The sequence below is a fragment of the Porites lutea genome, chromosome 11, assembly GCF_958299795.1.
Source record: "Porites lutea chromosome 11, jaPorLute2.1, whole genome shotgun sequence".
Classification (NCBI taxonomy): Eukaryota; Metazoa; Cnidaria; class Anthozoa; order Scleractinia; family Poritidae; genus Porites; species Porites lutea.
This window is the reverse complement of record NC_133211.1, coordinates 3,767,803-3,786,084: the sequence shown is the minus strand read 5'-3', so window position 1 is coordinate 3,786,084 and position 18,282 is coordinate 3,767,803. Positions and strand designations below refer to the sequence as shown.

Below are 18,282 nucleotides of genomic sequence, written 5' to 3'. Positions count from 1 at the left end.
TAAACCTCATTTTTTCAACACGACCAAATAATTTCTTTGAAATTTTTAACATAAACATCATCATGTGAAATTTGATTGTGTCACAAAAATTCTGTGTTCAACTTTAATTAAGTTTCAGGTTTTCAGTGATTGAAGTGTGATATAATGACAAGAATTTTGCCAAATTTTGTCAAATTCTATCGAGCAGATTTTGAGATATTGTCATTCTTTACATTTATTTGTCTGTGAAAGTCAACAAAACAATGGGGCTCTGAAATTTTCCCCTAAGTTTATATGCTCAACACTTGTGCATGCGCTATGACAAAAGCAACAAAAACAGAATAAATTTCTACAGATAACTTCTGGTATTCACCTTTTGTCTGGAAAATCCCATTGGCCTTTTAATCAGCTTCTCATAATAATGATGTTAACAGTAGAGTGATAAAGTATTTAAGGGGCTAAAACTCCAAGGTTTTTATTTTTCTTTAGATCACGTCAGTCTTTTGCATCAGGGCTCAAAATAATTTCCAGGCAGTCTCCAGACCAATGACTGACCAAATTCATTTTAGCTCGGTCATGTATCATTTCTGGCTGGTCAAATTTATAAGATAAATAACTCTTAAAACAAGGGCCCATGAACCAGAACTGTAGTTATATATGCCCAAAAATTAAAAAATCGTTGCTTAACTAATAAAAGTGTAAATATTTTTAATTTTGTGACTGGAACTGCATGAACCCCGATGTGTTGTGGATTTCAGATCAAAGGGCCACGATACACAGCGACTCGCTACATACTTATAGCAACTGGTAACAACTGAACAGCATGGAAAGTTTAATTTATTTCATTTTCAATGTGATCGAATATGACTGGTCAACTCCCCAATCAGTCCAGACATTGTTTCGAGCCCTGTGCACGCACAGGAATAGCCTGTGGACAGGCTCTCTGTTTGGGGAAAAATAGCGAGGAAAGGGAAGGGAAATGGGGAGAGAGCCTGTAGACAAACATTTGAGGCCGCTATTCCACCTCTTGTAATTATCCTGCCGATCATCTGTCAGTAAGATTGTTATCGGTCAATCAATTTCGCGCGTGAGTAACTCCTGGGAAAATTAACAGGAAATGAGTGGTGTTTTGCTCCGTCTGAAAACAAAGTGAAATGGAGCATGAACCTCATTGTTGATTTTGCAAAAAGTCGTTGATCTCCAGTAAGAGGATTAATAAGCCGTTCGTCTTGCTAGTTCGGTTTGTAATTTAACAAGCCACTCCAATGAGCGAACTTGGAATGCAGAATGCTTTTTGGTTTTCCCTCTCCCCACCCCGCTCGACTAAAGGCCTGTTCACAGGGTAGCACGGGAACAATTGCCTCTGTGAAATTTCTTAGCTTGCGCAACTTTATGTCAGAGAACTGTGTTCAGCCACATTAAAATCTAAATACTTCTTTATCCAAATAGGTTTCAGAGATTAATAATAATTAATAGTAATATTGAGTTTACTTAAGACTACATTTTGACAAACTTCAATCTAAAGTCAGCCAGTGTTAAAAATTTTAAAGCGATCAGACAAGGATAAAATCACTTTTAAGGCTATTGAAAAATATCGGTATGGTCTCTGAAAAACTGTATCAGAACACCTTAAATGAATGCACCTATTTATTGTACCACTGAAAACTTTGTAAAAGTTTAGCAAAGGTGCACTTTTCTACTGTTAATTAATAATTTCCTTTTTTAATTTTCGTTGCAGGATAATTCTGGTCCATTGAATTAAGCAAGATTTATCAAGGAAACAAGGGATCAAGTAGTGTCAAGGAAGCATGGTGAGCAGCTTTGAGGTAGCGAAGCTATATTTAACTTTTAATGGTCTTGATTGTAGGAAATAATACTCCTCTTTTCAGTTCAGTTCAGTTTATTGACTTCTCATAAAGATTTACAAAACAAGAAGTTCTACATATTTAAAAGGTAATGGTGAGGCAGCCCAATGGAAACCACTGAGCTTATAAGGGATGAGCTCCCTCAGTTAATCATTACAACAAAAAATTTGTTAAAAATTTTATTCATTACACAATGCTGACATCAGCAGTTTTTTCTTCATCATAACAAATGACACAAACAACTTTTTGATTCATTACAAAATGCTGAAATCAGAAGTCGTGAAGTATCTACAAAGGCATAGACAAAGATTCATTTAAAAATCGGCCAACAGTACACTGTTAGGTACTGCCAATCATAAGATAGATCATTATACACTATGGAACTCTCAATTAGAGTCTAAACAAGAAATAGCATCACAGATTAACTCGCAGATGACCAACAGCATAGCCTGTTCACAGACCCTCTATTTCCTCTTCAAAGTTCGTTAAGTGTGCAATAAAAAAATAAAAACCACAGGGGATTTATTGACCGCCAGTGGAAGCGCTCGTTGATGTAATGGAAAAGGACAAAAAGAAAAATAAAACCTCTGTGTACAGGCTACCAACAGCATGGTAACTCAACTGTACAAAAACACACCATTAAACTTGACCAAGTAGTGTAAAAAAATGATATGTAGATTCATCGCAAACAGAGGAATTTTAAAATTTGGAAGTCAGATTTCATCATGTTTGATATGTGTACATCACTGTCATAAAATGCCCCCTATTTTGAAAACTCTAATTTATATCCTAAAAATAGGTATAACATTAAATTTGGATTTTCTGCTTAAGTATTAAGGCAGCGTCTAATCATAACTCAATGAGAGTACATATGATTACTGAAAAATAAGCCAAGTACTATTGTTGCCCTGGTAACATGGATGGTTTAAAAAAAACTTAAAATAATGAATTTAATAGGTTTATGCAAACTCCAGTCATTAGATTATCGTGTGAACTTGCACATAGGCTACAACAAGTAATCCTCATTTTTTCAAAACAACTTAACCAAATTGTAACAGTTTTTGAAATTTTTAACATAGCAACTGTCATGTGAAATTTGATTGTGTGACAAAAATTCTCTGTTCATCTTTACGTTTCAGGTTTTCAATGAATGAGGTGCGATACTGACAAGAATTTTGCCAAATTTTGTCAAATTCTAACAAGCAGATTTTGTGATATTATTGTTTCTCTACATATATTTGTCTCTGAAAATCAACAAAACAAAGGCTCTCTCCATTTTCCCTAAGTTTGCATCCTCAACACTTGTGCATGCACTGGGGTCACACGATATGACAAAAGCAACAAAAACAGAATAAATTTCTACAGATAACTTTTGGTTCTCACATTTTTTCTGGAAAATCCCATTGTTCTGAGTAATTATCTTCTGATAATGATGATGTCAACAGTAGAGGGATAAAGCAATTACGGGGTAAAGACTGCTAGGTTTTTATTTTTCTTTAGATCACATCAGTCTTTTGCATGTGCAGAAACAATTGCCTCTGTGAAATTTCTTAGCGTGCGCAAGTTTATGTCAGAGAACTGTATTCGGCCACGTTAAATCAATTACCTTGGTAGTACCTTCACAATGCTACTCAGTTTAAAATAAGTGGCGGATGTCAATTCTTTTTAATGAGTTTTGCCTTAAGCTTTGTTTAAGAAAATGATTGTCTTATATGATTTGCTCTTCAAAGTTTACTTCTGACCAAATTGTCAGAACTTCAGTAATGAATTGGCTTTTGTTTTCAGAAAATTCTCTGTGTCTTTCATCTTAGGATTGCCTGTATGAGCAGTTTTTCTTCCTAAAGATTCCAATTTTAGGTCAAAAATATTTTCCATTCACTCAAGTTCTCCTCCTCTAAATACTTCTTTATCCAAATAGCTTTCAGAGATTAATAATAATTGATAGTAATATTGATTTTACTTAGGACTACATTTTGACAAACTTCAATCTAAAGTCAGCCAGTGTTAAAAATTTTAAAGTGATCAGACAAGGATAAAATCACTTTTAAGGCGATTGAAATAAAAAACGGTATTGTCTCTGAAAATACTGTATCAGAACACGTTAAATAAATGCACCTATTTATTTTTCCATCGAAAACTTTGTGAAAGTTTAGCAAAGGTGCACTTTCCAACTGTTAACTAATAATTTCCTTTTTTAATTTTCGTTGCAGGACAATTCTGGTCCATTGAATTAAGCAACATTTATCAAGGAAACAATGAATCAAGTGGTGTCAAGGAAGCATGGTGAGCAGCTTTGAGGTATTTAATGGTCTTGATTGTAGGAAATAACACTCCCCTTTTCAGTTCAGTTCAGTTTATTGACTTCTCATAAAGATTTACAAAATAAGAAGTTCTACCACCGAGCGTATGAGGAATAGGCTCCATCAGTTAATTATTACAACCAAGTATTTTTAAAATAACACAATTTTTTTATTCATTACAAAATGCTGACATCAGCAGTTTTTTCAACACAACCATTTTTTTTATCATTACAGAATGCTGACATAAGCAGTTTTGAAATAACTACAAAAGGCATAAACAAAGATTTATTTCCAAAAAATCTGGCCAATTTGGCAAACAGTACACTGTCAGATACTGCCAATCATAAGACACATCATATACACTATGGTACTTACAATAGTCTTAACAAACAACATCACAGATTAACTCTCAGGTGGCCAACAGTGTGATAACTCAACTGAACAAAAATACACCTTTAAACTTTACCAAGTAGCCTAATAAATGATTTGCAGATTCCTCACAAACGGAGGAAAAAATGGTAAAAGTGGAAGTCAGAGATGTCTCCTGTTTTGAAAACTGAAATTTATACCCAAAAAATAGGTATAACATTAAAGTTGGATTTCCCTCTTCAATATTGAGGTAGCATCTAATCATACCTCAATGAGAGTACATATGATGACTGAGAAATAAGCCAATTATTGTTTATATTGTTTTTAATTTATATGCATGTATTTTCACAGAGAAGACCCTCATCCTCAATTACTTTGGTCTTTACTTGAATGTTAATTGTGACGGATCAAGAATAAAACCTGTGCATTGATTTTTCTCTTCAGGTAGATGTCTCACTGAAAATGGCAATCAACAAGCATTGATGCTAGAATGAAGGTTTTCAAAAGGGTAAGTAAATTTTCGTTATGTCAAGCATCCTAGTGTTAAGTTATTATGGTGGTTTAGTGAATTAGACTTCAGTGGGTGTTAAAAGCTCTTGTCAGTTTCCAAATTATATCCAGATTTAAAGTGTAAAATTTCTGTTACCATAACTATTATGACGACGATGATGAGGAGGAGGAGGATGTCTCACACCGAGAGATGATCTTGTTTCCCTGAAGAAACAAGTATATCCTAGTCTTTGGTGTCTAAGGTTCTTCTTAAGATTTTACCTGTTCCCAACAAACAAGCTTCCTGGAGCAATGCAATGATAATCATTATCATACCAGCCTGCAGATTATTATTAGGATGGCCTCTCTTCAAGTGGTTATGATTAACAGAATGTTTTAACACTGGTCTTTTCCTTTTAACACTGGTCTTTTTCTTTTGACAGATCTCATACTGACAATATCAATCAAAAAGCATTCAAGGTAAATGTATTTCAGTAACAGCAATCATACTCAGCAGTGTTGTAAAATTTGTGGTGTTAAATCATGTGTTGTCACTATCGTCTTTGAAAGCTGAAATTCATGTACCGGTATAGAGTTTGAGAAAATCAAAACGCTCTTTCTTTTCCTCTTCAGATGCGCTGCATGTGCAGACAATAAGAGTCAGCCAGGACATCATTACAATCTAAACGTAAGTCAGTTTTCTTGAACTTTTAGACAGGTTAAAATCTCTTGGAGGTCACACATTTAACACCACTTATTGATACCAAGTGAGAGGAATCATTTCGCTGACACCCCATGTAGCAACTAAGTTAATTTTGCGTCTCTTTCTCAGGCGACGCTTGCGTGGCCTAGTGGATAAGTTCGTTCTCTTTAAATTAAACTCATTGCGGCCGCTTCTTCCCTGTCGCTGTTTAATTTAGTTTGGATGACTTGTTGAGGTGGTTTAGCTCCTGATTGAACCTCTGTTGGCGGGCTGTTTTTGCTTTTTTTCTTCAAATTCTGAGAAAAATTTTGACTTGAAAAATTTTTTTGCCTATTGTTTTCTTCTTTGTTAACCAGTAAGAGAGGGGTCTTTTATTTTCGACTCTTTTTCTGGCTAAAAAGGAAGAAAAAAAAGGCGAAAAAAAGTTTTAAGTCAAAACTTCTCATAGAATTTGAAGATAATAAAAGCAAAATGGCCCGACAACGGGGGTTCAACCGGGGGCTGAACCCCCTCAATAAGTCACTCAAATTAAATTAAACGGCGGCAGGGGGGGAGCGGCCGCCTTGTGTTTAATTTAAAGAAAGCGAACTTATCCACTAGGCCACGCAAGCGTTGCCTGAGAAGGAGATGCAAAATTAACCTAGAAGTAGGTACAGGCTCTATTGTTCTCAGTGAATAACGTTGATTAGTCATAATTTATTCAGTCCGTGAAGAATGTTTATCGCATTGTAGAATATTTCAGTTGTTTTGAAATTATTTTTGACTTGAATTTTCTCTCTGTTCTTTTTGTAGTGGTCCACTAAGAAGTTTACAAGAAGAAAGCTGATATTGAAGACTCTTCTCGAGAAATTATAGAAGATTAATTTTGTCTCAGTCAATAAATGACGCATCAAAGCTTGTAAAAGAAAAAGTTTATTTTCGCTAGGATAAACAAGTAAGTATTTAAACGACTAGATGTAAATATAAACTAGTATTTGAATACTGTATGAAAGTAAAGAAGTTACTTTATAGAAAGAATGAGAAACTTCTTTACTTTCATACAGTATTCAAATACTAGTTTATATTTTCAACTAGTCGTTTAAATACTTACTTGTTTAAACTGGACACAAATGTTCACTCTTATACAGTAGTATACTAGTCTTTGAGACTTAGTCAAAAATTTCTCTTCACTCTTATACAGTAGTATACTAGTCTTTGAGACTTAGTCAAAAATTTCTCTTCACTCTTATACAGTAGTATACTAGTCTTTGAGACTTAGTCAAAAATTTCTCTTCACTCTTATACAGTAGTATACTAGTCTTTGAGACTTAGTCAAAAATTTCTCTTCACTCTTATACAGTAGTATACTAGTCTTTGAGACTTAGTCAAAAATTTCTCTTCACTCTTATACAGTAGTATACTAGTCTTTGAGACTTAGTCAAAAATTTCTCCTCACTCTTATACAGTAGTATACTAGTCTTTGAGACTTAGTCAAAAATTTCTCTTCACTCTTATACAGTAGTATACTAGTCTTTGAGACTTAGTCAAAAATTTCTCTTCACTCTTATACAGTAGTATACTAGTCTTTCAGACTTAGTCAAAAATTTCTCTTCACTCTTATACAGTAGTATACTAGTCTTTCAGACTTAGTCAAAAATTTCTCTTCACTCTTGTCGTCTTAACAATAAAAACAACACACTTGACATCTGAAAGCATTCAAATAAACTTTATTTCAACGACAACTCCAGTTGAGCCTTCTTCATTGTCGACAGTCTTAAAACATTTTCTGTTCGTTCTTCTTTTGAATCAGTATTCGCACCATAGCACCTGAAAAAAAAAACGAAAGCGTTACTCTACACTAGTTTTAGAACAGCAAAACGTGATCAAGATAAATACATGCACAAAACGTTTGTGAATGCTAAGTTTTCTTCGCTAACATTCTGCACGGGACATGAATAAATTTTACCTAATAAGCGCAACAAGAACATTCTCAATAAAACTGCAGAAATAACAGTTTGTTCTTCAGAAAGGTATTCAGTAATACAAGCAACTAGTAAAAAAAACTTACTCTGCTTAAGTTTTCACAAAACAACTGCTTTTTGGTGCCGTTTAAGTTGGAAATATTCAAGATTGTCGTTTGTTACTTTTCTACTTTGAATTTCAAATAACAAGACATTCCGCACGGGATGTGAATAAATTATGACTAATCAACGTTATTCACTGAGAACAATAGAGCCTGTACCTACTTCTAGGTTAATTTTGCATCTCTTTCTCAGGCAACGCTTGCGTGGCCTAGTGGATAAGCTCACTTTCATTAAATTAAACACAAGGCGGCCGCTCCCCCCCTGCCGCCGTTTAATTTAGTTTGAGTGACTTATTGAGGGGGTTCAGCCCCCGGTTGAACCCCCGTTGTCGGGCCATTTTGCTTTTTTTTCTTCAAATTCTAAGAAAAAACTTCGACTTAAAATTTTTTTTCGCCTTTTTTTCCCCTCTTTTTTAACCAGCAAAAGAGACTAAAATATTAGAACTCTCGTACTGGTTAAAAAGAAGAAAAAAAAAAGGCAAAAAAAAAATGCAAGTCAAAGTTTTTCTCAGAACTTGAAGAAAAAAAGGAAAACACCCAACAACAACAAATTCAACCAGGAGCTAAACCACCCCCACAAATCATCCAAACTAAATTAAACAGCGACAGGGAAGAAGCGGTCGACGTGTGTTTAATTTCAAGAAAGAGAACTTATCCACTAGGCCACGCAAGCGTTGCCTCAGAAAGAGATACGAAATGAACTTAATTGCTACGTGGGACGTAACTAAAAAAAGGATCAATGTCTATACTGTTTATTTTGATGAATTTTCCAGTTTACTTAACAGGAAAAACCTATGGGCAAGAAAGGAAAAATTGTCTCAAAAGTCCTAACTTATCACCTTAAACTGGGACCCTAAGAAAAAAATTCATAAATAATAAACTCACCAATACAATAAGTAGAAGTTTAATCCTCTTGTTGACCAAAAAAATCCAAGATATTGTATCACAGCTAGCTGGATAAAAAAAACATGCAATATATTAGTTGCTAATATCTGTTTTATGTACATAAATAAAATATGAAACAAGTGACAACCAAATAATTGTTTCATTTTTTTCCTTTCTATATGGATGTATGTGATCATTGATTTAGCTGCAGGTCAAGGAATCAGATCATCATTCCATCGCCAAGCGATGAATGAAAATTATATGGAATTAAATGAGGTGATTGAAGTGCATAAATGTTTCAGCATTCAGTATGTATCACATTGAAATTTCCTAACCAGCATCAATTTTGTAATCATATTCAATTTAAAATCAATTTTGATTCAACTACTGGCATTCTTTCCAATCCTGACTGAAATTCAAAAGTAATAACCGAGACTATTATGAAAGTTGCTTAATATTTTCTAATCCCTGTGTGTAGGATTGTTTCCAGAGCCATGACGCACTTAAGTTATCACCAATAGAAAAGAAAGCAGTGATATCTGTGAAGGCCACCGTAATAAAAGACATCTTCAGTACTTAGAGCCACACAAAAGAGCAGCCTTGACATTGCTGTTGTAAAGCCTGATCTTGGTTTTGAGGCTGCATTGCTTAGACTTCCTCTAGCTTTGTTAAGGTGGACTGTGATGTCTCTATGGGCATTTCGGACTTCCTGCGCCCACCTACCCCTCCCCTAGGCCAACATTAACACTTACTTCTCACTTAGGGCAAAATTGCTTAGCGAGTTGCATTTTTCGAAGAGATGACTAAGAGTGGCCAACATGACTGCCAGTTCATCAATCGGCAAAGTCAAGGTCTAACAAATGTGAGAACACAAGTCCACTGGATTCCATAGGGACAGTATGAGGTTAATTCATGAATCACCAGGTCGATGGCTACTAGAAACAAGATTGGAGAGAGAATACAACCCTGTCATACATCAGACTTGATGAAGTCAATGAAGTTCATAAAAAGGCATTATTCCATTCAATGCACTGCTCAATGTTGTTAAGAAGAGCAAAGACTTGATCTGCGCAGCCTCGGCCTTTATGAAATCCAGCCTATTCCTGCCTCAACTTTGAATCTATGGCACTATCAATCCTTGCTGGGAATTTAAAGAGGTGTAATGCCTCACCGGTTTTCACAATTGCTGAGGTCCCCCATCTTCGAAATCTTGAATAATTATAAGGCCGATGCTCCAGTCTTTAGGAATAACTTCATGGTTTCAGATCTTAGCAAAGATATCAGAAAGAACCATCTGAGTTTAGTAATAGGCCACTTGCACTAAGAGGTCACGTGATCAATGCTTCCTTTAACCTAGGAGTTGCAATCTTGCTGATGCAAAAAAATTGATGGAGCACATAGAAATTATCTTACACCCGAAATTTGAGAGGAAACGCATTTCAGGGAGATATTTTATGGCACTTTGATTTTTCAACAAAGTAGTATGATTTGTACCGGCCACCATGTTGGAGGGGATACTCTTGCCCTCCAACATGGTGGCCAAAACTACTTTTTGCTTCTATCTTGTTAAACGTTTGATAGTTACGCTCAGATGTGCTGAAAATGTTTCCACATCATCTTTTCAACAATTTCCTTGAAGTTTAAGTGCAAAATTTCTGTTCTGAAAGAGGTTATTCATAGTTTTAAAAATCACAGTTTGGTCACATGACCAGCTGTGAACTTACTCATTTTCAGAAAATGGTTCAAGTTTGAAAAACTAAATTACTATTATTTTGTTTAAGATATGACCCACTGACGGTTTTTTGAAGGCAAAATCATACAACTTTCTTTTTAATAAAAATGATGGCACATGACCTCTTAGTGCAAATGGCCTCTTCTGCTTGAAGTGAATTAATCCCTGGAGTTTTTCCATTCTTCATTGCCTTGGTTGCAGTGTCATCTTCAACCTGAGAGGGTTGGTTGGCATTAACATTGCGATAATCTGAAGGGTCTAGGTCTTCAATCTCATTTAACTCTGGCCGGTTGAGCACATCTTTGAAGTACTGGATCCATCTTGAAGCCTTTTCCATTTCAGTTGTTGTTATCACTTTCACTTCCTTATTTTTGACTGGCTTAATGTAGCTGTTACTCTGTCCACTTAACTGCTTTAAGTTATCTTCTAAACAGTGTCGAGGTCTCCCTTAGCTGCAGCCTTCTCTACTTCACTAGCTGGCACCTCCACAAAGGCTCGGCTCTTGTCCCTTTGGGCACTCCTCCTAACCTGCTGATCTTTTTATATACTTCATTCACTTGCAGGATCAGTCTAGGGCACATGTCAGGATCTCTTTGGCTTTTCTCCTTTTGTCAATTTTCTGCCTTGTCTCAGACGCTCTCTACGGTTTTGTTACACACTCTTATGATGTCACTCCAGGTTGATTCAACAACGTCTTGATCTCCATCTTCAATTTCAAGTGGACTGATCAAAGCGAATTTTAGGCTCAATAGTGAACTGCCTTTTAACATTAGGGGCACAAAGCTTGATGTCAAATACTTTGAACTGCTCCTTGGTGGCAGGCATTGCTCATAATTTCAACCTGACCTTGGCTATAAGGAGGTAGTGATTACTGCCAACATCTGACTAGGGAAGGACCCTGACATCCAGTAGAGACCTCTACCATTTCTTATTTATGCTGATGTGGTCAATCTGATTGACAGTGTTTCCATCTAGACATCTCTAACTCAGTCTGTGAATGTCGCTGTCTCACCTATTAAGAGCGATGGTCAGGAAATATCGAGCATTGAGTGGCAGGAGTTAAAAAATCGATTTCTTTCATTTTTTTGTCCATAGATAGCTTTTAAGTAGTTAAGTAATCTAACGAAAATGGTTCTCACAAAAGGCCTTTTGTGTAAAAAATAGGAAGGTCGGAGTCTCAAAATGGCCTAATTTTCACCCTGAAGTTTGCTAACATCAACTCCCTTCGCATTCACAAACAAAGCCGCACACTTTGAATCAATAGAAGAACTCTTTTTCTTTCACTAGAATATACTTTCATGACTCGTCAAGCTGACATAAAACAAAAGGTAAGAACGGTTTTTAGTTGATTTCTGTGGTATTATTTTTCATGTGGTGTAACTCCGGCCATCATCCTTAGTGAATTACTATTGTCAAATTCCTTATTTCTAGATAAAAAAGTGAGATGGAATCTTGCTGATGCCAAAAATTGACAAAGAACACAAAAATTATCTTACACCCGAAATTTGAGAGGAAATGCATTCCAGGGAGATATTTTATGGCAATTTGATTTTTCAACAAAGTGGTATCATACTCTTGCTCTCCAACATGGCGGCCAAAACTACTTTTTGCTTAGATCTTGTTAAACATTTGATAGTTTTGCTCAGACGTGCTGTAAACGTTCCCACATCAACTTTTCAACATTTTCCTTGAAGTTTAAGTGCAAAATTTGTGTTCAGAAAGAGGTAATTCATAATTTTAAAAATCACATTTTGGTCACGTGACCAGCTACAAACTTACTCAATTTAAGAAAATGGTGCAGGTTTGAAAAACTAAATCACTATTATTTGATAAAGATATGACCCACTCATCTTTTTTTGAAGAAAAATTATATAACTTTCATTTTCATAAGAACGATGTCACATGACCTCTTAGTGCAAATGGCCTATCAATCACTGTGTGACTGACATTTTGACTGCACCGAATCTGTCTCCATCTCTTCAAACATGTAGAGTTGCCGGCTGGTAGAGTTGAGTGTCTAAAATGGCTAAAATTGGCCCAGTTTAATTTTTTCCTCACTCTTTGATTAGAAAAGCAACTTTGCTATGGGGAAACCTACAAATGTCCTCTTTTGTGCATTTCACAATTGGACGTGTTAACACAATTACCACGGGTCCACTATAAAAATTCCTCAACTTAAAAAAATTTCCTTCAATAACCCGAGCCAATTCCCAAGTACGTTTTAGATGAATGTCTAAACAAGTCATTTAAATAGCACGAAGAGAATTTGGTTTCCATAAGACATGTTGAATATTTGCCATTGAAAATGAGTAACGACCTAAGTTTTTGTTAACCTCAAAACCTATCCCACATTTTTTAATTACTTCAGTACAATATGTCTTGCTATTGCCATGAAAGTATCTTCTAGTGAAAGAAAAAAATAATTGTTCTGGTCATGGAAAGTGTTCAATGTCTCCATGCGGCTTTGTTTCCAAATGCGAGGAAAATTTCTGTTAGGTTAATAAATGAGGCCATTCTAAGAATCCAACATCGAAAACTGACGTTCTAATTTTTCTCACCAATAAAAGACTATTGGCGGGAACAATTTATATCAGGTTTCTTATCTACCTAAAAGCTATTCAAGGCCAAAAATGAAAGAAATCGACTATTCAACTACTGCCATGAAATCAAGATTTTGCTGGATTTTTCCTGACCATTGCTCTGAAGCAATTGTCAAAACAAAATTCAACAAATCGTTCTCCAGTGTTGTCAATGGTTCTGCAATTGTGCCAACCTATTGCATCCTCTTTCCTGGTGTTATCATCTCTAACTTTAGCATTCAAATCCCTGGTGATCAGTATCATGTCACGCTGTGGGACGTTGGAGACTGCACTTGCAGTTGCACGTAAAAGCCACCATTGTCCTCTTCCTCTGCCCCATAGCTAGGAGCACATAAACAACGCAAAAGGTAAAATTACAAAATCTCGAGGCAAACCCTTGAATGTCTTTTCCTCAGAAATGGTTAGCTGAGCCACTGCACGACACCTTACGTCCAGACCCAGTCCACCGACATTTGCTCACACAGAGGAGGTCCAAGTTGTAGTTGTGCATTCCTCGATGCCCTGCACTGTTTTGGAGATTTTTCGAACATGGGGCTTCAATGTGGATGGTAGTTTTTGGTCCCAGAAAGCTCTGATTCAAATTCTGGACCTCTGGACATAGGCGTTTATCTCCAATATTGTCATCAGGTGCTACTGGTTTGGCTACAGTTTCCTGCTGGACCCAGGGTTTCTGTTGATACTCTTGTTGCAGTTTCAGTAACATCCTGTTATTTTTTGGGGTGGATGTTAGCCCTGCACCTTATGGATGTATTGATCATCCTAACGTTTGATCTGATCTTTATGATTAGTTGTATTACTTTATGTTGTAATGACAGAAACCTGTTTTTGGATGGTCAATTTCGGTGTTTTGTTGTATCCTCTGATTATTTGTTTGCGTGATTGTAAAACTACAAGCAAGGGACACAGTATACACTGTATACAGTTGGTTTGTTTGGTGAATGGTTGTTATGCATGTTGTCCTGAAATGTACTGGCATGTTTCTACATCTGGTGACTTATTTTATTGCATTATTTCAAATGCATCTAGGTGGTCATTCCCTCATTTTAATTTGTTGTAGTTGTTTTGTTCAATTTATCACTTCTATCCACAATCAAGGGAAAATTGACTACAGTAGTCCTATCTTATAACCACATAGCTGGACCTTAGTAAATAAACAAAAGACTCACCCCATTTTGTAAGCAGGACATCTGCTCCTCTTGTTGACCAAACAATTTCACCATACTACATGACAGCTAATTAGGGTGAGTAAAAAACAATGTAATGTATTAGATGTTGTTATCTGCATTATTTCCTTATAATAAACTGCAAAAAAGTGACCCAAATGGCTGATTTCTTTTCTTCTACATGTTTGTGGACATTGATTTGGAAGTCAAATATATGAACGATTTCAATCCTGATTGAAACGTCTACAGTTGTTTCCATTACACACACCATAACATCTATAATTATGGTCAGCATCCAATACTTTTGAATGTGCTTGCTATGACATGTAATGGTTGGATTCGGCATTCAAGTAGTAGATTTGGCATTCAATGTGGTAGAATTTCAAGTAGTAGATTTTGCCATTCAATTTTGATTTTTGGCATTTAATTTCAAGTAGTAGATTTTGGCATTCAAGTAGTAAATTTAGATTCAAGATAGGTGAAACCCCAACCAATATCTCACTTTCACTATGAATCACGAATTTTCCTCAACCTTGAATATAAACCAAGCCACATGAAACAACACACCCTGAGTAAGTGAATTAACTTACCATTGTCCTTTCCAATATTCATCTCTGTGTCCCTTCTGAGCTTCACATCTGATGAACAAAATTCAGCAACATAATTAGAAAAGGAGCTTATTGTTTCTGGCATACAGTTTTTACTGGAGGAATAATACAATGTGCCAAGTACATCTTATTCAGTAATTTAAATGACATGTAATAATAATAATAATAATAATAATAATAATAACAATAATAATAGAGGGATGTATGGGATGATACATGTATTTTGCAAGTCGCATAATATTTTTCAAATAATGTTTTTGGTGCCTCTGGTTTCGCTGGAATTTCATATTGGACCCAGGGTTTCTGTGGGTAATGTTGTTGCAGTTTCAGTAACGTCTTGTTGTTTTCCGAGGTGCAGTTGTTGGCCCCACACCCAACCACTGACTTGAAGGACCAGTTGTACTTATGGATGTATTGATAATCCTAACTTTTGATCTGATATTTATGATTAATTGCATTACTTTACATTGTAATGACAGAAACTTCTTCTTGGATTGTCAGTTTTGGTGTTTTGTAGTATCCTTCCTTTATTCGATTGTGTGATTTTAAAACTGCGAGCAAGGGACACAGTATATACAATAATTGGTTTGTTTGGTGAACGGTTGTTGTCCATGTTGTCCTGAAAGGTACTGGCATGTTTCTTCATCCGGTGATTTATTTTATTGTTTTTTGGTTGATGCGATTGTGTATTTTAGTACACTTTCAAATGTATCTAGGTGGCCATTCCCTCATTTCAATTTTTTGAAGTTGTTTTGTTGAATTTATCAGTTCAGTTATGGAAAATCTATCCACAAGTAAGGAAAAAAATTGTCCTCGAAAACGCTAACTTATCACCACATAGCTGGACCTTAGTAAAAAAAGAATAGACTCACACCATTTGATAAGAAGACATCAGCTCTTGCTCCTCCTCCTCACAATATCACATGACAGCTAATTGGGGTGAGTAAAAAAAATGCAGTGTCTTAGATGTTGTTATCTGTATTACTCCCTGAAAATAAACGGAAAAAAGTGACCCAAAATGGCTGATTTTTTCTTCTTCTATGTGTATGTGGACATTGATTTGGAAGTCAAATATAGGAACGATTTCAATCCTGATTGAAATGTCTACAATTTTTTTCATTACACACACTAAAACATCTATAATTATGGTCAGCATCCAATACTTTTGAATGTGCTTGCTATGACATGTAATGGTTAGATTTGGCATTCAAGTAGAAGAGTCGAGATAGGTGAAACCCCAACCAATATCTCACTTTTACTAAGAATCATGAATTTTCGTCAAACTTGAATATAAACTAGCTCACATGAAACAACACCCTCTGAGTACATGAATTAACTCACCAGTGTCCTTTCCAATTCATCTCTGCGTCCCTTCTGAGCTACACATCTGATGAACAAAATTCAGCAACATAATTAGAAAAGAAGCTTACAGTTTCTGGCATACAGTTTTTACTAGGGGAATAATACACTATGCCAAGACTAAATACATCTTATTCAGTAATTTAAATGATATGTAATAATAATAATAATAATAATAATAATAATAATAATAATAATAATAATAATAATGATAGAGGAATTTGTATGGGATGATATATGTATTTTGTAAGTCGCATAATATTTTTCAAATAATGTTTTTGGTGCCTCTGGTTTGGTTTGAATTTCATATTGGACCCAGGGTTTCTGTGGGTAGTGTTATTGCAGTTTCAGTAGCATGTTGTTATTTTTCAGGGTGCAGTTGTTAGCCCCACGCCCAACCACTGACTTGAAGGACCAGTTGTGCTTATGGATGTATTGATAATCCTAACGTTTGATCTGATCTTCATAATTAATTTTATTACCTTATCTTGGAATGACAAAAACTTTTTCTGGATATACTAAAATGTAGGGATGGTCAATTTTGGTGTTTTGTTCATTTGCTTGTGTCATTGTTGAACTGAAAGTAAGGGAAACTCTATATAAAGAAGGTTTGTTTGGTAGATGGTTGTTATGCATGTTGGTTGATGTGACTGTCTCTTTTAGTACACTTTCAAGTGTACGGGTGGTCATTACCCAGTTCAATTCGTTGTATTGTTATTTTAATTGTTGAATTTATCACTTCAGTTATGGAAAATCTATCCACAAGAAAGGGAAAATTGACCTCAATAGTCCTAACCTATCACCACACAGCTGGACCTTAGTAAACAGAGAATAGACTCACCCCATTATATAAGTAGACATCTCCTTCTCTTGTTTACCAGAAAAAATTCACCATATTACATGACAGCTAAATAGGTAAAAACCATGCAACATATTAGATGTTGTTACCTATATTACTCCCTTAAAATAAAATCTGAAAGACGGGACTCTCATACTTTGATAATTGTTTCCTTTTACATATATGTGGTCATTGATTTGGAAATTTAAGGGAAGGAGCTAAGGGAATATTTACTGACAATCACATTTTATCCTCAACAGTTGAATGGAAACAATATGGAGATGAATGGCTTGATTGATGAAATAAATTTTTAGCATTATTTGTCCTTTATCACCACAAGAATGTGTGCCACACTGAAATTTAATAGTGACGTTACAAGGTCTTTATTTTGTGGGAGTAGAATCAATTTTGATTCAACTATTGGCTTTATTTTCAATCCCAACTGAAATGTCTCAGGTTTCCTACCATAACAAACACAATAACATATATATGGTAAGCATCTAATCCTTTTGAATGGGTCGTAGTTGTTATGACATCACAGTAATGGTGGGGTAGGTGAAAACCTAACCAATATCTCATCTAACTCTGAATATGAATTTACCCTTGACTGTATACCTGAGGATTGAAAAAACATTGTCTCTTAAAAAGTATAAACCATGAATGATGAGGCTTCGAGGATTTATGGTACACGTTCATTAGCAAGGCAAATTCAAAGTTCTTTCAAAAAAGGTTTATGTCGTCACAAGCTGCTCGTGGAGATGCAAATCCCTAGATTACTTTGTTTCAGCTGCCATGGTCTATTTATGTCTTCCAAAAATGCTTCTGGCTGCTATCTTATGATTTTCAAGAGTGCGTTAGCACTTTAACTATAGAGATCTCTGATGTGCCCTGTACAGAAGAAGATGCAAGCATCCCTTTCCTGAAAAGCTTTGATAATGTAAACTTTTCTGGAAAGAACTTTAAATTTGTAACACTAATAAAGTTCTACCCATAAATCCAGTAGGCCCCATTGTTCATGGTTTATACTATTGAAGCGACAACGTCTTTTCCATCAGGTGTATACAAAGTCCCATCAAACAGCACACTCTGAACATGTAAATTAACTTACCGGCCATTGTCCTTTCCAGCTCATCTCTGTGTCCCTTCTGAGCTTGACATCTGAAGAACAAAATTCAACTACATAATTAGAAAAGTACCCTATAGTTTCTGGCATATTGTAATTTTACAGTTTTTACTACTTTCCCACTGGGGGAAAATACAATGTGTTAAGTACACATTCAATATTTTAAATATCATGCAATGATAATAATAGAGAGAGATATATGGGATG

The 18,282-nt window shown here is 35.4% G+C and overlaps 1 long non-coding RNA gene across 2 annotated transcripts in view; it reads right to left on the bottom strand.

Annotated features, from left to right (window-relative positions):
• Nucleotides 1-7,126: 7,126 nt before the first annotated feature.
• LOC140952085 (uncharacterized) overlaps nt 7,127-18,282 on the bottom strand; it is a 46,124-nt gene continuing 34,968 nt past the window's right edge. For both annotated transcript variants that reach the window (XR_012167331.1, XR_012167332.1), the window contains 8 exons: nt 18,061-18,110; nt 16,956-17,021; nt 16,097-16,142; nt 15,628-15,685; nt 14,738-14,785; nt 14,151-14,216; nt 8,653-8,720; nt 7,127-7,511 (listed from right to left, as the gene is read on the bottom strand). This is a non-coding gene — a long non-coding RNA (uncharacterized lncRNA). The remainder of the gene's footprint in view (nt 7,512-8,652; nt 8,721-14,150; nt 14,217-14,737; nt 14,786-15,627; nt 15,686-16,096; nt 16,143-16,955; nt 17,022-18,060; nt 18,111-18,282) is intronic.